Here is a 12854-nt window from a genome sequence, read left to right as displayed (position 1 = left end):
GTTCAGAGCAGAAATAAATGAAACAGAAAACAAAAACAAACAAACAAACAAACAAAAAACAATAGAGAAAATCCCCAAAACAAGAAGCTGGTTCTTCAAAAAGATTAACAATATTGACAAACCATTGGCAAATATAACAAAAGAAAAGAAAAAGAAGATGAAAATTACAAGAATAGTAAACAAAAAGGGTGCCATCACAACAGAACCAACTGAAATAAAAAGATACTGACAGAATATTATGAAAAACTGTACTCCAGCAGGTTTGAGAATCAAGAAAAGATGGACAAGTTTCTAGAATCACAAGACCTACCTAAACCATCCCACTCAGAGATAGAGTACTTGAACAGACCTATAACAAAGGAAGAAACTGAACAGGTCATAAAAAAGTCTTCCCACAAGAAAAAATCCGGGCCCAGATAGATTCACTGGAGAATTTTACCAAATATTCAGGGAAGAGTTGACACCTAAATGACTCAAGCTATTCCAGAACAGAAAAAGATGGAATACTCCCAAACTCATTTTATGAAGCAAGCATAACACTAATACCAATACCAGGGAAAGACACCACTAAAAAGGGAAATTACAGACCAATATCTCTCATGAACATAGATGCAAAAATCTTCAACAAAATCCTAGCCAACAGAATCCAACAACATATCAAAAAAATAATACATCCTGACCAAGTAAGATTCATACCAGGTATTCAAGGGTGGTTCAACATCAGAAAAATAATCAATGTAATCCACCACATAAACAAAACAAAACAAAACAACCATATAATTATATAAATCAATGCAGAAAAGGCATTTGATAAAATCCAACATCAGTTCCTGTTCAGAACTCTCAGCAAAATTGCAGTAGAAGGGAAATTCCTCAATATTATAAAGGGCATATATGCAAAGCCAATAGCCAGTATCATTATTAATGGAGAAAGACTCAAGGCATTCCCATTACGAATGGAAATCAGACAAGGATGCCCTCTATCACCACTCCTATTTAACATTGCATTGGAAGTCCTGGCCAGGGAAATAAGGCAAGAAAGAAAAATAAAAGGCATCAAAATTCGCAAAGAGGAAGTAAACCTATCTCCATTTGTGGATGACATGATTCTGTACATAGGAAACCCAAGAGATTCAGCAGAAAAAAAGAAAAAGAAAAACTACTGGAACTAATAGAGAGGTTTAGCAAAGTGGCAGAATACAAGGGCAACATACAAAAATCAGTTGAATTCCTCTACCCCAACAAAGAGACATCTGAAAAAGAAATAAGAGAAACAATACCATTTACAATAGCTACTAAAAAGATAAAATACCTAGGAATAAATCTTACCAGAGACACAAAAGGCTTATACAAAGAAAACTATAAAACACTACTACAGGAGATAACAAGGGATCTACACGAATGGAAGAACCTGCCTTGTTCATGGATAGGAAGACTGAATGTTGTGAAAATGTCAATACTACCTAAAGCAATCTACACTTTTAATGAAAGCCTGATCCATATACCAACAAATTTTTTTAAGGACATGGAAAAACTAATTACTGACTTCACATGGAAAGGAAAGAGACCTCGGATAAGCAGAGTACAACTGAAGAAGAACAAAGTGGGAGGTCTCACACTCCTGGATCTTAAAACCTACTGTATAGCCACAGTAGTCAAAACAGCATGGTATTGGTACCATGATAGACAGATAGACCAATGGGACAGAATTGAAAGTCTAGAAATAGGACATACATCTATGGACAGCTGATCTTTGACAAAGGACCAAAACCCATTAAATGGGGGAAGAGATAGCCTCTTTAACAAATGGTGCTGGCAAAATTGCATATCCACTTGCAGAAAAATGAAACAAGATCCATACCTCACCCCATACAAAAAAAAAAAAACTCAAGCTGGATCAAAGACTTAAATATAAAACCCCAAATTATAAAATTCATCAAAGATAAAATAGGGGCAAATCTAGGAGCCCTAGTTTATGGCATAAACAGGCTATCAAACATAACCCACAATGCAGAAGAGATAGAAGAGAAGCTAGATGACTGGGACCTTTTAAAAATTAAATTCTTATGTGCATCAAAAGACTTCATCAAGAGGGTAAAAAGAGAATATACAGATTGGGAGAAAATATTTACCTATGACATATCTGACCAAGGACTTATCTCCAAAATCCATAGAAAACTTCAACACTTCAACACCAAAAAGACAAACAATCCAATTCAAAAATGGGCAAGAGACATGAACAGACACTTCACTAAAGACACTATCCTCGTGGCCAACAAACATGAGGAATTGTTCACAATCTTTAGTCATTAGAGAGATGCAAATCAAAACAGTAATGAGATTTTACCTCACCCCAGCAATAATAGCAAAGTTCAACAGGACAGAAAACAATAAATGCTGGCAAGATTATGGAGAGATTGGAACTCTTATACACTCCGGGTGGGATTATAAAATGGTAAAACCGTTGTGGCAAACAGTATGGCATTTCCTTAAAAAACTGAAAATAGAAATACCATTTGACTCAGCAATTCCATTACTAGGAATATATCCTAAAGATGTGAGAGGCAGGACACGAACAGACATATGCACACCTATGTTCATCACGGCACAATTCACTATAGCACAGAGATGGAAACAACCTAAATGCCCATTAATGAATGAATGGATAACCAAATTATGGTACATTCACACAATGGAATACCATGCTACATTAAAGAACAATGAAAGATAGGTCAATCATCTCACAGTGTGGATGAACCTGGAGGACATTATGCTGAGTGAAATAAGTAATCACAGAAGGACAAATACTGTATGAACCCATTACTGTAAAAAGACAAAGAAGGGTTTGCTTAAGGAAGGGAACTCACTTTGTAGGTCACTGGGGTGGGGAGGGAAAGAGAGGAAGTAATTTCAGGCTAGTTGGGGGTCACATGCTGAAGTGGGTAAGGGAAAGGATGGTATGGAAAGAGTCTGTGACTACCATGATAACATTAGAGAAAGGGAGTACACCTAATTGTGCACGTAAGATATAGACAACAGATGCTAATACCAGTATATCCACAATACCGTGTTACCATTAATACCAAACACCAGGCTACAGATAAACACATAAATATCTGAGAAGATCAGATGGGGGTCAGTGAACAGGATTATACTCTAGACCAAGATAGATTCAGCTGAGGCTAATCCTGCACAGATACTAGTGATACAAAATGCCTGCAATCCTTACAGAAACAACAGAGGACAGACATACAGCAATCCTTCACAGACAGTCAGACACTATGGGAGAGAGATCGAATGGATCTACTGACTCAGGACCAAAGCATTGGGAGACACTAGACTCAATTGGCAGAATGAAATACATAAAAATCTTGTACCACAACCTACATTGGTAGTAGTGACTGGGGTCTTAAACACTTTCAAGTGACCATCTAAGATGCAGCTAATGGTTTCTTATCATCAGAAGCGAAGAAGAGTGCAATAAAACAAGGGCATTGGAAGCAATTAGACCTAGGACATAATGGCCCTCGAGACCAGAAGAAGTAGATGGTGCCTGGCTACCAATGCCAACCACTCAGGAAAGGATCAAAACTGGAGATCCTGGATACAGTGTGTGTGTGGTGGGGAAGCATGGAACAAAATCTAAAAACACAATAATAACCAGAATTACTGGTTGGATAGAGTCTGGTGGGACCCCCAACATCATGGCCCTGGGATACACTTCAGACCTGTAATAAAACTCACTCCCAGGGGCTGGTTCTCAGCCCAATAGTAAATAAGATGTACATACAGATCACTCAACCCAAGGTGACGCACCCACATACTCTATGGAGATGCATCCCTTGGAGCAATAGACCATGGGGTGCCAAAGGGGCAAAATTCACACAGAGGAAATGCCAAACACACAGGAGTGTATAACTATGAGACGCACAGGGGGTGGTGGGTTACTGGGAAGGGAGGGGAGGAGGGTTGGGGATGGTAATTGGGGAGTGAAACCAGATGTACATGAAATGTTGAATGTAACACAAACTCTGCTCTATAAACTTGTACCTAAAGGGCAATAAAAGAGAAAAAAAGTTTTTGTTTGGAAAAATTTAAAAAGCAAATAACAAATTGGGGAAATATTTCCATATTTTATAATAGACAAAAGATTAGTATCTACATATTAAGAATTTCTAAAAACAAAAAGAAAAAAGATCAACAACCTGATAGATAAGACAATATGAGAAAAATGCAGTTCACAGTAAGAGAAATAAAAATTAAAACTATATTGATACAACATTTCTCATCTACCAAATTAGAGAAAAATAAAAATATTCACGACATACTCTGTTAGCAAAACTATGGGGAACCAGTCACACTCTCACATTGCTATTGGTGACGCAAAATGGTACAAACCTGCTGGATAAGAATTTGGCAATATCTAAAAAACTTATGTATGCATAAAGATTTTCACCCAGCAATCACACTTTTAGGAATCTATTCTAAAGGTAATCTGGCAGCCATATAAAATGTAGACACATAAAGCAATGCAGCCCTATTTTTAACAGCAAAAAACTGAAAACAAACCAAATGTGCATCAAAAGTTGAATGGTTGAATAAATCACAGTATGGTTACTGTCTTAGATATTTGGTGCTTGTGTTAGGCTGGATTCTCTAGAGATGCAAAACTAGTAAAGTTTATGTGTATGTTGCATATAGAGAAAATTTTCTTAGGAAAATGATTCACACAGCTATAGAGGCTGACAAGTCCCAAGTTCCTGGATCAAACATCAAGCTGGAGGCACTTCCTGACTCAGGCAGCTGACAAGCCCCAGGTTGGCAAGTAGTATACGGGTTGTTGACTTCAGTGGGTGACGAATCCAAGATCACAGAGGAACTGCAGGACACACAGGAGTGCATAACTATGAGAGGCACGGGGGGAGGGGGGTGGTTACTGGGAAGGGAGGAGAGGAGAGTGAGTTAGGGTTGGGGATGGTAATTGGGAGTATTTTGTTCTGTTGTTCTGTTATACATGGATTTGCTATGAGTAGGAGCCAACTCAACAGCACCTAACAACAACCACAACAAACGACTAAGAATCATGGCCCAACCACACTGACACATAGCCTTAATTATCACAGCTGCCATGCCCAAGGAGCAAAAGAACAGGGTCTGCTGGGACCAAAGATGGGTAGTCACCACTCAGATGGACTAGGAGAGTGGGGCCACCCAAAGCTGAGGGAGCAGAGTTGCTGTCCCAGTGAGCCTAGAAGATGGAGCTGAAACCCAAGGCAGAACAACGGGTTGTTCACTGACAGACATTTGTAGGCAGCTCATCAGGATCTAAATCCACAGAAAGTTCTCTAATTTTTCCAAAATATCTATGTATATATACATATTGGAAGCAGGACACACCCCTAGGGAAACTCCCTTTCAAAAAGATTGGCTGCTCGAAGCATATACATAGCATATACATCCCATCTCATTATGGGAATAACCACATTACAAATACTTAAACCACTTAAAATTGTGGTCCAGCCAAGTTGACACACAGTCCCAACTATCACAGTGCTGCTATAACAGAAATCCACAAGTGGATGGCTTTAACAAACAGAACATATTTTCTCACAGTTTAACTGGAGGCTAGAAGTCTAAATTCAGAGTACTGGCTCTAGGGGAAGTCCTTCTCTCTGTAAGCTCTAGAGAAAGGTCCTTGTCTCTTTAGCTTCTGTTTCTTGGTTCCTTGGAGATTTCCATGTGGCTTGACATCTTTTTGCTTCTAGCTTGTGTTTAATCTCTTTTATATCTCAAAAGAGATTGACTCAACATGCATTTTATACTAATCCTGCCTTATTAACATAACAAGGACAACCCATTCCCAAATGGGATTATAACAACAGCATAGAGGTTAGGATTTACAATGCAGATTATTTTTGGCAAATGATTAAATCCATCACATTCTACTCTTTGGCCCCCCAAAACTCATGTCTTTGACACATGCAAAACATATTCACCCCATCACATCATCCCAAAAGTCTTATGTCAACTCCTAGTCCAATATCTCATCTTCTGAATCATCTAAATCAAATATGGAAGAGACTTTAGCCATATTCCTTCCTGGGGCAAAACTCATCTTGTTATGTGAACTTATAAAATCTATAATACAAGTTATCTGTTTTCAAAGTACAATTTTGGAATAGGCACAAGGTAATGGGAGAAACTGGAGGGAAAGAATGAGTAGCAGGCACGAAGCGGGTAGTGCCTAAGGCATTTGACTGCCAACCAGAAGGCTGGTGGTTCAAACCCACCAGCTGCCCCTCAGAAGGAAGATTGAGCAATCTACTTTCATAGAGATACTGCCTCGGAAATCCAAGGAGGGGTTGCTATGAGTTAGATCCAACTCGATAGCAGTGAGGTTTTTTTTTTTTTTTTAAGCAAGTCCAAAATGCAGCAGAACATTTAACATTAGCTCTCACAACCTGAAAATAATCCTCTGCTCTTTGGTACCATATGGGCAAAGGTCTCACCATCCAGATTCTGGGTCCTGCCCATGTTTTCTGGATTCTGGGTAAAGGTCCCTTGGCCCTGGGTTTCAGCTCCATCTTCTAGGCTCACTGGGACAGGAACTCTTCTCCCTCAGCTTTGGGTGGCCCCACTCTCCTAGTCCATCTAAGTGGTGACTACCCATCTTTGGCCCCAACAGGCTCTGTTCTTTTTTGCTCCTTGGGCATGGCAGTTGTAAGGCTATGTGTCAACGTGTCTGGGCCATGATTCTCAGTGGTTTGTTGTGGTGGTTGTTAGGTGCTGCTGAGTTGGCTCCTACTCATAGCAAACCCATGTACAACAGAACAACACTGCCCAGTTGGGTGCCATCCCATAATCCTTGTTATACTTGAGCCCATTGTTGCAGCCACTGTGTCAATCCATCTCACTGAGGGTCTTCCCCTTTTTTGCTGACTTTCTAATTTACCAAGTATGATATCCTTCTCCAGGCAATGGTCTCTTCTGACAACATGACCAAAGTAGATAAGATGAAGTCTGGCCATTCTCACTTCTAAGGAGCATTTCAGCTGCACTTCTTGCAGAACAAACCTGTTCATTCTTCTGGCAGTCCATGGTATTTTCAGTATTCTTTGCCAACATCACAACTCAAGAGCATCAACTCATCTTCAGTCTTCCTTATTCACTGCCCAGTTTTCACATGCATATGAGGTGATTAAAAATACTATGGCTTGGGTTAAACACACCTTAGTCTCCAAAGTGACATCTTTGCTCTTCAACTTTAAAGAGGTCTTTTGCAGCAGATTTGTCCAGTGTAATATGATGGCTGATTTCTTGACTGCTGCTTCCATGGGTGTTGATTGTGGATCCAAGTAAAATAAAATCTTTGACAACTTCAATCTTTTCTCCATTTATTGTGATTCTGCTTACAAGTTGAGTAGTGAGAATTTTCATTTTCTTTATGTTGAGTTGTAATCCCTACTGCCTACTGTCTTTAATTTTCATCAGTAAGTGCTTCAAGTCATCTTCACTTTCAGCAAGCAAGATGTATCCTCTGAATATCACAGGTTGTTAATGATTCTTCCTCCAATCCTGATGCCATGTTCTTCTTCATAGTCCAGCTTTTCAAATTATTTGCTCAGCATACAGATTGAATAACTATGGTGAAAGGATACAACCCTGATGCACATTCTTCCTGATAAGAAACCATGTTGTATCCCCTTGTTCCTCATAGTTTATGTACAGGTTCCTTATGAACACTAAAATTAAGTGCTTTGGAATTCCCATTCTTTGCAACATTATCCATAATTTGTTATGATTCACTGTCAAATGCTTTTGCATAGTCAATAAAACACAAGTAATCATCTCTCTGGTATGCTTTGCTTTCAGCTAAGATCCATCTGATATCAGCAATGTTATGCCTCATTCCATGTCCTCTTGTGAATACAGCTTGCATTTCTAGAAGTTCCCTGTGAATATACTGCTGCATTAGTTTTTAAATTATCTTTAGCAAAATTTTACTAGCATGTGATGTTAATGATATTGCTCAATAATTTCCACATTCTGTTGGCTCACCTTTCTTTGGAATGGGGACAAATATGGGTCTCTTCTAGTCACTTGGCCAGGTAGCTGTCTTCCAATTTTCTTGGCATAGATAAGTGAATGCCTCTAGCACAGCATCCATTTGTTGAAACATCTCAGTGGGTATTCTGTCAAATCCTGAAGCTTTGTTATTTTGCCAGTTCTTTCAGTGCAGCTTCATCTTCTTCTTCAATACCTTTGGTTCTTTATTTTAAATATATATATATATATATATATATATAATTTTTATTGTGATTTGGGTAAAATTTTACAGAGCAAATTAATTTTCTATGCAGCAGTTCATACACATTTTGTTTTGTGACATTGACTGCAATCCCTACAATGTAACAACTCTCTTCCTACTTCCTTCCTGTAGTTATCTCTTCCCTATGTCCTTTCCTATGCATTCCTGCCCCCTGAGCTATCTCCCTCTGCAAACACTGCCCTTCTGTTCTCCCATGATTGATCACTCTAAGGAGTGTATCTACCTTGTGTAAATGTTCACCCTATATGCCTGTCTATTGTTTGGCTGGAACCCATGGGAGTGAGTTCAATTCAAGGCCTGAAGAGTAACTAGGGGCCATAGTTTTGGGGGTCTCACTAGGCTCTATCAGACCAGTAAACCTGGTCTTTTTTTATTTTGAATTGTGTTCCATGTTGTTCTCCAACAATATGAAGGATGTCCTGCACTGATCCCTTTCTGAGTGGTTGACAGTGGTAGCCAGGCACCGTCTAGTTCTTCTGGTCTTATGGTCATATAAGCTGAGGTTCTCATGGTCCACTAGTCCCTTGGACTAATTGTTTCCATGCATCCTTGGTTTTCTCCATTCTTTTTTGCTCTGGACAAGGAGAGACCATTTATTGCATCTATATGGTTTCTTGCAAGCTTTTAAGACCCCAATCACTACTCACCAAAGTAGGATATAGAACAATGTTTTTGTTTAGTGTATTATGGCAATTAAGTTTGATATCCCCCATGACCATAGTCCCGAGCCTACAGTTCCAACAACTTGGTTCACCAGGGTAGTTAACCATGCCTAAGAAGTTATCATAACTTTGCCCCTGTTAGTTCTAGTTATATGAATATTCTTATAGCACGTATAAATGCATATGTAGAAATATCATCTGCCGATCTTATATATGGTCATAAGTATATTCCCTTTTGCCTAAACATACCTGATCATTCATCCTGTCTACTCATCTATTTACCTGTACAATAATGTTTGTTATCAGTGATAACACAGTATTGCATATGTAAAAACGTTTATCTTTATTGTCTGTACTTCTTGTGCACTTCTCTGTGTCTTCTTTTTCCTTAATGTTATTGTGTTGGTCACTCGAGTTGGTATATTGCCTTTCCCTTCATCCAATACTTGCCTCTTACCTATCTAGCAATTTTCTGTCCTCTCACTCTGGTAACCAACAAAGAAAGTTTCCTTCCATATATAAACCTTTCCTTGACTTTTTACAACAGTGAACTAATACAATATTTGTCCTTCTGTGATTGACTTATTTCACATAGCATAATGTCCTCCAAGTTAAACCATGTTATTCAGTGTTTCACAGACTCTACATTATTCTTTAATATTGCAACAATTCCATTATACAATTCCCATTGTGTGTATGTATCATAGTTTGCTTGCCCATTCTTCCACTGATGGGCATGTAGGTTATTTTCCATATCTTTGTTATTCTGAATAGTGCTGCAATGAACATGGGTGTGCATATATCTGTTTCTGTCTTGACTCTCAATTCTTTAGGATATATACCTAGTAATGATATTGCTGGATCAAATCAATACCAGAGTTGAACATAGACAAATTCTTTTTGGTACAGTGACTCTATATATTTCTTCCATCTTCTTTTGATACTTCCTGAGTCATTTAATATTTTTTCCATAGAATCCTTCAATTTAGCAACTCAAAGCTTGAATTTCTTCAGTTATTTCCACATGAGAAATTCACGTTTCATTATAATAATTGACTCTGTCTTCTCAAACTGATCTTTAAATCTTCTGTTCAGCTCTTTTATCTTGTCATTTCTTCCATTTGCTTTACCTACTCTCTGTTTAAGATCAAGTTTCAGAGTTTCTTCTGACATCCATTTTGGTCTTTTCTTTCTTTCCTGTCTTTTTAATGACCTTTTGTTTTCTTCATGTATGATGTTCTTGGTATCATCCCTCAACTCATCTGATTTTTGGTCATTGGTGTTCAGTGTGTCAAATCTATTCTTCAGATGTTCTCTAAATTCAGGTGGGATATAATCAAGGTTGTATTTTGGCTCTTATGAACTGTTTTAAATTGTCTTCAGCTTTAGCTTGAACTTGCATATGAGCAGTTGATGGTCTGTTTCACAGTCAGCTACTGGCCTTGTTTTGGCTGAAGATATTGAGCCCCCCATTGCTTCTTTCCACACATGTAGTTGAGCTGATTCTTGTGTATTCCAACTGGAGAGGTCCATGTGAATAGCTGCCATTTATGTTGTTGAAAGGGATCTTTGCAATGAGTAAGTCATTTGTCTTGCAAAATTCTATCACACAATTTCCAGTGTCATTTCTATCACCAAGGCAATATTTTCCAACTACTGGTGGTTCTTCTTTGTTTCCAACTTTTGTGTTCCTATCACCAGTAATCATAAATACATCTTGACTGCATGTTTAGTCAATTTCAAACTGCAGAAGTTAGTAAAAAACAAAAAACAAAAACTTCAGTTTCTTCATCTTTGGTTTTAGTGGTTGGTGTATAAATTTCAATAATAGTAGCATTAACTGGTCTTCCTTGTAGGCATATAGATATTATCCTGTTACTGACAGCACTGTACTTCAGGATAAATCTTGAAACATTTTTTGATGTTTTGAAACATTGTGATAATGAATGCAATGCCATTCCTCTTCAATTTGTCATTCCCGGCATAGTAGATCATGTGATTGTCTGATTCAAAATGGCCAATCCAGTCCATTTACAGCTCACTAATGTCTAGGATATCAATCTTTATGTTTTCCATGTCATGTTTGACAACATCCAATTTTCTTAGATTCATACTTTGTATATTCTACATTCCAATTATTAATGGATGTTTGCAGCTCTTTCTTCCCCTTTTGAGTAAGTCCCCATCAGCAAATGAAAGTCCCAAAAGCTTTAGGATATGCAGCTCCATATCATTAATGTAGACTCTACTTTGAGGAGGCAGCCCTTCCCTAGTTGTATTTTGAGTCCCTTCTGACTTGAGGGGCTCATCTTCCAGCACTATTATCAGACAGTATGTCAGGGCTATTAATAAAGTTTTCTAGTAATATATCAGACAGTGTTTCACTGCTATTCATAAGGTTTTCACTGGCCAATTATTTGAGAAGTGGATGGCCCATTCCTTCTTCCCAGTCTGTCTCAGTCTGTGTGCTTCACTGACACCTGTCCACCATAGGTGGCCCTTCTGGTATTTGAAATACCAATGGTATACCTTTCATCCTCACAGCAACACAAAAGCCACCATAGTATGACAAACTGACAGACAAGTGGTGGTTCAGTGATTTAGCAATTATGATGTAGTCATTTCCATGATGAGATCTGGTATAATATAAATACCTCCATAATGAGATGTGTTATGAGCAGATGATCAGTTGAAAGGGAGTTTCCTTGGGGGGTAGTCTGCTTTAAATATGTATATGAACATCCTGGGAATGTCTCTCTGGCCTTTTTGCCAGATTTTGATCCTGCATCTGGCTCATAATTATCTCCAGTTCCTGGACTTGAACCAGTGGTCTGAAGTGTTGCCTGCTAGTCTTGGGATTATTGGCTTTGAAACCTATGAGACAACAATCTGCTTTTTTACCTGCTGATTTTGGATTCATCACCCTCTGAGGCCAGCAGCCTGCTACATTGACTGCCAATGTTAGGATCTATAGCCCCTGCAGCTGCATGAATCAGGAGAAGCCTCAAACCTGACATTTGACCCTTGGGCTTGGGACTTGCTCGTCTCCACATCTGCATGACCCATTTCCTTGATAAAAATTTCTCTTTCTCCATACACACACACACACACACACACACACAAATCTTCACTGGTTTTGGTTCTCTAGAGAACCCAGCATAAGACAGCAAGGCAGCAGCCCTCCCACCTCAAATGTGGGCTGTGGCCCCATCCTCCTGATATAACTTAATGGTAGCACAACACTCAAAGTGAGTTGGCAAAGATCTGATTCTTTGAAATAACAGCAGACCATTAATACACAAGATAACATATCCCAGAAGCAACAGCTATGGACATATCAAAAGCAAAATGAGCTTACAAGACTGGAAATAGGGAACCAGACACATCAATTGGCAAATGAGGACAACTGCAAACAAAAAGAGGGAAAAGATTGTGTAGTTACAGAACTTCTAAATGGTGAGGAAGTTAAGAGAGTTGCAAGACAGAATGGACTGCTCTAAACTCAGGGGGAAAATTATACATCTTAGGGTAACCTCAAAGAATAATGATAAACCTTCATATCACAATAAAAAAGAGGACAAGCACAAATATTCAGCAAATACTAAATCAACACCAACAAAAGAAATGATAAAAGAATTAATAAACATAATAAGCTCAGCACAGAAAATAATATGGAACAAAGAAACCAGGGACACCATGAAAAAACACATACCAAAATGACAACAACGAAATCATACTTGTCAATAATCACACTGAATGTTAATAGATTAAATGCACTGTTCAAGAGACAGAGAGTTGCAGATTGGATAAGAAAATAAAACCCATCAATATGCTGCCTACAAGAGACACACCTTAGAGATAAA

The sequence above is a fragment of the Orycteropus afer genome, unplaced genomic scaffold (assembly GCF_000298275.1).
Source record: "Orycteropus afer afer isolate SDZICR_OR568_19922 unplaced genomic scaffold, OryAfe1.0 scaffold00194, whole genome shotgun sequence".
NCBI classification, from domain to species: domain Eukaryota; kingdom Metazoa; phylum Chordata; class Mammalia; order Tubulidentata; family Orycteropodidae; genus Orycteropus; species Orycteropus afer.
The sequence above is the reverse complement of the archived record's forward strand: the minus strand, read 5'-3'. Positions refer to the sequence as shown.